General features: G+C 41.1%; 1 pseudogene; it reads left to right on the top strand.

Moving 5' to 3' along the window:
- Positions 1-1544: 1544 nt before the first annotated feature.
- On the top strand, positions 1545-4896 carry LOC118356157 (annotated as a pseudogene).
- Positions 4897-6708: the final 1812 nt, after the last annotated feature.

The following is a 6708-nucleotide window of genomic DNA, read 5'->3' as shown; positions in this document are numbered from 1 at the left end:
CCCATCAGGCACCCATTACGGGGAGAATGTATTGGATATTTGTTGTTGTTTCTGTTGCTTTCATCCAGTTCTATTCTGTAGAAATAGTATTCCAGTTCTGCTGTGGAAAACCAGCTCTGCCCCCAGTCTGAGCCCAGCAGATGAACCTGAATCCAGCCATTGGCTCCCAGGGAGTGGTATGTGACCCAGGCTAAGCTAATCAGCACTATCGATTTCCTCTGACAACAGTGATTGGTTCAGAAAGAACACATGACCCAAATTGGACCAATCAGGGCATAAAACACTCAATTCAAAAAAATTGATGCGTGACCTGGACCTTACTGGATTCTTGCTCAGAAGATGTGAATGGATAAAGAAGATGTGAGATATATATATGATATATGTATGTATACATTCACCTGCTGGGTTCAGAATACTATTTGTGTGTATTTTTGCCTCACACACACATATATGCAATGGATTACTACTCAGCCATCAGAAAGGAGGAATACTTAACATTTACATCAACGTGGATGGAACTGGAGGGTATTATGCTGAGTGAAATAAGTCAATCAGAGAAAGACAATTATCATATGGTTTCACTCACAAGTAGAATATAAGAAACGGCACAGAGGATCATGGGAGAAGGGAGGGAAAACTGAATGGGAAGAAATCAGAGGGGGAGACAAACCGTGAGAGACTCTTAACTTTGGGAAACAAACTGAGGGCTGCAGAAGGGGAGGTGGGTGGGAGGATGGGGTAACTGGGTGATGGGCATTAAGGAGGGCACGTGATGTGATGAGCCCTGGGTGTTATACGCAACTAATGAATCATTGAACATCAAAAACTAATGATGTGTTATATGTTGGCTAATTGAATTTACATAAAAAAAGAATAGAGCTATTGCTATCATGCATTGCTGGTGAGAATACAAAGTGTTACAGCCTTACAGAGGGGAATTCAGCAGTATCTAAAGAGGCTGATGACAGAATGCGATTTATAATCTGTGGTTTTCTTTGCCTATAAAAGATGTTACCAGGACAATTAGTGAAACTGGAATAAGGTGTGGGGATTGCTGACATATCAGCTTTAATATCTGGATTTTGATCATTGTATTTTGATAACTGTATTGTGGTTGATATCCTTATTTTTAGGTAATACACACTCAAGTATTTAGACATAAAGCGTCATCACATCTGCAACTCACTCACTCGTGGTTCAGGAAAATTACATTATACACACACACACACACACACACACACGCAGAGATAATACATTAAAGCAGGGAACAAGAAAAAGAATGGTAAAGCAAATGGAATAAAAAGTTAGCAATAGAGGAACATGGCTAATGGGTATGGTGTAATAAGAGATATGTTTGGTCTTTGTCCATGGTTCCTCGGACAGAGTTCCGAAAACTCTTGACATTTTGCCACTCATAACAGGCCTCTCTTGAGCACATCTGAGTTTATGCTAATGAGGTGACTTAGGCTGGGCCCCAAAGCTAGCCTCAAGATGGAGCTGGTCACCAGAGAGATCACGTAATTAGAGGTTTGGAAATTTCAGCCATGCCCACCAACCTCTGGAAAGGTGAGGGGGCTGAAGATTAAGCTCTATAAAAACTCCTGAGCAACAAGGTCTGATGAGCTTTAGGGTTGGTGAAAGCATCCACAGTTTTGCATCCCAGTTCCATGGGGACAGAAATTCTTATCCTCAGGACCCTTCCAGACCTCACCCTATATACCTCTTCATCCAACTATTCATCTGGATCCTTTAGAATATCCTTTATAATAAACCAGTAAATGGAAGTAAATGTTTCTCTGAGCTCTGTGAGTGACTCTAACAAGGTAATTAAACTTGAGAAGGGGGTCATGGGAACCTTCAATTTATAGCTGGTTGGTCAGAAACAGGTGAATTGTGATTGCCACGTGAAAACAGGGAAACAGCCCTTCACTGTGGGATCTGATGCTATCTCCAGTTAGACAGTGTCAGAACTGAGTCAACTTGCAGGACACCTGGGTGGTGTTGCAGAATTGCTTAATGTGTGTAAAAACCAGCACACCTTTGGTGTCAGGAGTGAAGTGTGGGAGTAGTGTTGAGAGTAAAGGAGACACACAGGAAGTGAATTTTCCTTTACAGAGGATATGAAGGGATTCTTTCTCATTCTCATAACTCTTCTGTAAATCTAATTATGTCAAAATAAAGTTTACTGAAGCAAAAGAGCAGGAGGGAGAGCAGGAAGTGGCAGGAGAGGAGGAGGAAAAAGAAGAGAGTTGCTGTTGGCAACCATCTTAAAACCACACTGGGAAAGGCTGTCTCAAAATGGAATAGATCCAGAGACAGCAGAGCCAAGAGGTGGATCCAGGTGACTCTGCGGGAGCCCTAGGTTAAGCTTTAAATTAGTGAATCAGCTCTTCCCCTATACTTTTCAGCTTACATGAGTCAAAAAATTCCTTTTTCATAAGACTTGCTGGTGCTCTATGTAATAATTCACCAGATTCCAGTTGGAAGCTACTGCATTTCTTTTGCTTTCTTCTATTTTTATTTTTCAAGTTGTTTTCATTCCTAAATAAACACTGAAACTACACAGTAGAGTTCAAAGAAGCTACACGGTTTGCTGGCAAAATATGAAAAACTAAAAGAAGGAAGAGGAGGACAGAAATTACTTAGAGAAACACAACCATCAAGAATTACATGGACAACTCAACAACAACAACACAAAAGCAAATGACCTGATTTAAAAATGAGCTAAGGACTTGACTAGAGATGTCTCCAAGGAAAAAGGACCAATGGATATATGAAAAGATGCTCAACCTCACGAATCATTAGGGAAATGAACATCAAAACCATAATGAGATGTCACCTCACACCTATTAGGATGGCTACCATTAAAAAAAGCAAACAAACAATATAAAAAGTGTTGGCAAGGATGTGGAGAAATTGGAATTTTTGTGCACTGTTGGTGGGAATATAAAAATGGTGCAGCCACTACAGAAAATAGTATGGCGGTCCACCCCTATCCCCCAAAAGCCACGAATATAGAATTACCATATGATCCAGTATATACCCCAAATAATTGAAGAGGTTTTGAGTAATTGAAGAGTATACACCCCAGCATCTCGAAGAAGCATTTATACACCCATGTCGAGAGCAGCATTGTTTACAATAGCCAGAAAGTGAAGGCAACTCAAGTACCCATCAATGGATGAATGGACAAATGCTATGTGTCATATCCATACAATGGAATGTTATTTAGCCTTAAAAAAGGAAGGAAAAAAACAAGGAAAGTCTGACACAGTTGCAACCTGGATGAACCTGGAGGACATGATGCTGAGTGAGATAAGCCAGTCACAGAAGAACAAGTACTGTGTGAGTCCTCCTAGATGAGGTACCTAAAGCCATCAAGTTCATAGAAAGTAGAATGGTGGTTTCCAGGGGAGATGGGGAGTTAGCGTTTAATAGGTACAGGTTTCAGTTTTGCAAGATGAAAAGGATTCTAAGGATGGACGATGGTGGTGGCTGCACGATAATGTGAATGAACTAACCTAATGCCACTGAAATTTCAGTACTTTTTTTAATGGGTAAGATGGTAAATTTTATGCTATGTGTACTTTACCACATTAAAAAAAAAGAGTTCTAAAAACAAAGAACTTGCTGTAGGACAGATTAAACAACTCACAGAGTTTGGGCAGAAAATGGCTACAGTAAAAAAAAAAAAAAAAGATCAGCTAAAGGAAGTGAAAATTTATCAATCCCGAGGAAAAGTAAAATCTATTGTAAAAAATCTAAGATAAATCCACGTAGAAAATGTAGCAGAAAATCAGGAAAACTTTAACTAGAAGGGAATTTGACCCTGAGACATTGGTGTTACAAGATTACAAGCAAAGGATTACTAAATAGGGATCACTGGGCATGAACTCTCTTCTTATTCTAGAAGTTCTAAGAAAGATTACCTCTGCCAACATACTCCTCTGACCTTCTCACTGATGCCTTCCATTTCAGTCTTTGAGATTTATTACTTTGGCTTAAGGCTTTTTTTCCTCTGTCCTAACCTTGGTCCTGTATTCCAGTACTACATTACAAAAGCCTACTAAACACTCTCCACCTGTTCTTCAAACCAGCATGTCAAAATGTATTATCTTCTTCTCAGCATCCACTCCTTTAGATCTTGTGATTTCTGCCAATCGCTCCCCCCCCTTGCCTCCAAATTTTCCCTCCTCCACCTCCTGTGCCCCTGTATCTGCGTGGTGATGCTGTCCTGGCATGTCTCCCTCCCTGACTCTCCTTTCTGTCTCTTCTTCTCCCCCTCATTGCCCCTACCCTCTCCCTCTGTCTATTCACTCCTAGGTTGCTGTAGCAAATCCAAACTGGCTCTCCTCCTCCCACCTCTCCCCTGCTCCATTGTTGACAAGCAGGAAAGGAGGAAAGAAGGGAGGGAAGGAGTGAGGGATGGTTGGAGGAAAACAATATTGGAAAAATTTCAAGAATTTGAAGATAAAATCGAAAGACTCATCATGAGACTTTTTCCCCCCCCCCATTTTCACGGGGCCCGAGGGTCAGACTACAGGTCTCCTTGACCTGGCAGCTCCAGAGAGCAGAGTACAAACTGCAGAGGCTGGAGTCAGGGCAGAACAGGCCTTTAGAAAGTTTCTTCCCATTTGAGTTTAAAGGAGTGCAGCAGAAACTGTAACCAAAGGAGGCATTATACATCCTGAAAAATCTCAAGGAGAAGCATTGCAAGCAACAGTAGTAGCTGCTGGGTGGGGCTCTAAAGGAAAGTGTGGAGAGATTCAACAAGTTAGCATGGAAGTTGGAGATAAAGTTCTCTTCCCAGACCATGGAGGCACCAAAGTAGTTCTAGATGACAAGGATTATTTCTTATTTGGAGATGGTGACATCCTCGGAAAGTATGTAGACTGAAATAAATCACTGAAATGGCATCAAATGAAGGTGCCCATTCCAGTGAAGTTGTGAAACCCTTCATCATGTAAGTAATTCTCATGGCTCTTCCTTATAATAAACTAATGGTATCCAAAGAAACAAACAGAAAGATTCATCATGAGAAAAATATAAAAGCTACCTTCCTTTTTTATTTTTTTAAAGATTTTATTTATTTATTTGACAGAGAGAGACACAGTGAAAGAGGGAACACAAGCAGAGGGAGTGGGAGAGGGAGAAGCAGGCTTCCCGCGGAGCAGGGAGCCCGATGCGGGGCTTGATCCCAGGACCCTGGGATCATGACCTGAGCCGAAGGCAGACGCTTAATGACTGAGCCACTCAGGCACCCCCAAAACTACCTTCCTTAACAAATTCCATTCCTCAACACAATCCTTGTACGTATATTTTTACATATTTTTCCCAAAATTTCCTAAAGAAAATAATGGATACTTCCCAGGAGTCCAGCCAGACCACAGTTTATGAATTATTATGATTAAATAAAGCCTATAAGAATCAGTTCCACTATATAGAACATAGTGTGTTCAGTCTGAGATTTTGTGTCAAAAAATCTCTCCCAGAGGAAGGGGGAACCCTCCTACTCTGTTGGTGGGAATGCAAGCTGGTGCAGCCACTCTGGAAAACAGTATGGAGGTTCCTCAAAAAGTTGAAAATAGAGCTACCGTACGACCCAGCAATTGCACTACTGGGTATTTACCTCAAAGGTACAAATGTAGTGATCCGAAGGGGTACGTGCACCCCAATGTTTATAGCAGCAATGTCCACAATAGCCAAACTATGGAAAAGCCAAGATGTCCAACAACAAATGAATGGATAAAGAAGATGTGGTATATATACACAATGGAATATTATGCAGCCATCAAAAGGAATGAGATCTTGCCATTTGCAACGACGTGGATGGAACTGGAGGGCGTTATGCTGAGCGAAATAAGTCCAATCAGAGAAAGACATGTATCATATGATCTCACTGATACGAGGAATTCTTAATCTCAGGAAACAAACTGAGTGTTGCTGGAGTGGTGGGGGGTGGGAGGGATGGGGTGGCTGGGTGATAGACATTGGGGAGGGTATGTGCTATGGTGAGCGCTGTGAATTGTGTAAGACTGTTGAATCACAGACCTGTACCTCTGAAACAAATAATACATTATATGTGTTAAAAAAAGAAGAAGAAGAAGAAGATAGCGGTAGGGGAAAAATGAAGGGGGGAAATCGGAGGGGGAGATGAACCATGAGAGACTATGGACTCTGAGAAACAAACTGAGGGTTCTAGAGGGGAGGGGGTGGGGGGATGGGTTAGCCTGGTGATGGGTATTAAAGAGGGCACATATTGAATGGAGCATTGGGTGTTATACGCAAACAATGAATCATGGAACACTACATCACAAACTAATGATGTAGTGTATGGTGATTAACATAACATAATAAAATAAAATTTAAAAAAAATCTCTCCAAGAATTACCAGCCTTTTAGAAGATGGGGTGTCTTAAGAGGGTTATTAGACAAATATTATTGTTTAATAATAATTTTCTAAGTTGTGATCTAAATTTGTTCTCTGGATCACCAGACTGACTCTTAGGTAAAACTTGAGGGAAAGGGAGTTCAGCTAAATATAAGAAAAAAAGTCAACAACAATAGTGTCTACAACAAAATGGGCTGACTCAGAGGAAAGTAATCTGCCCTTCACTGGCAGAGTCAAGCTAACCCAGGATGAGTGTTTGTCAGGAAATTGTAGGATGGACTTAAGCATTAATTGATGGAGAGGAGTAAAGGAACTCC

The sequence above is a fragment of the Zalophus californianus genome, chromosome 12 (assembly GCF_009762305.2).
Source record: "Zalophus californianus isolate mZalCal1 chromosome 12, mZalCal1.pri.v2, whole genome shotgun sequence".
Classification (NCBI taxonomy): Eukaryota; Metazoa; Chordata; class Mammalia; order Carnivora; family Otariidae; genus Zalophus; species Zalophus californianus.
Note: the sequence above shows the minus strand (reverse complement) of the source record. Positions and strands in the feature narration are given on the sequence as shown.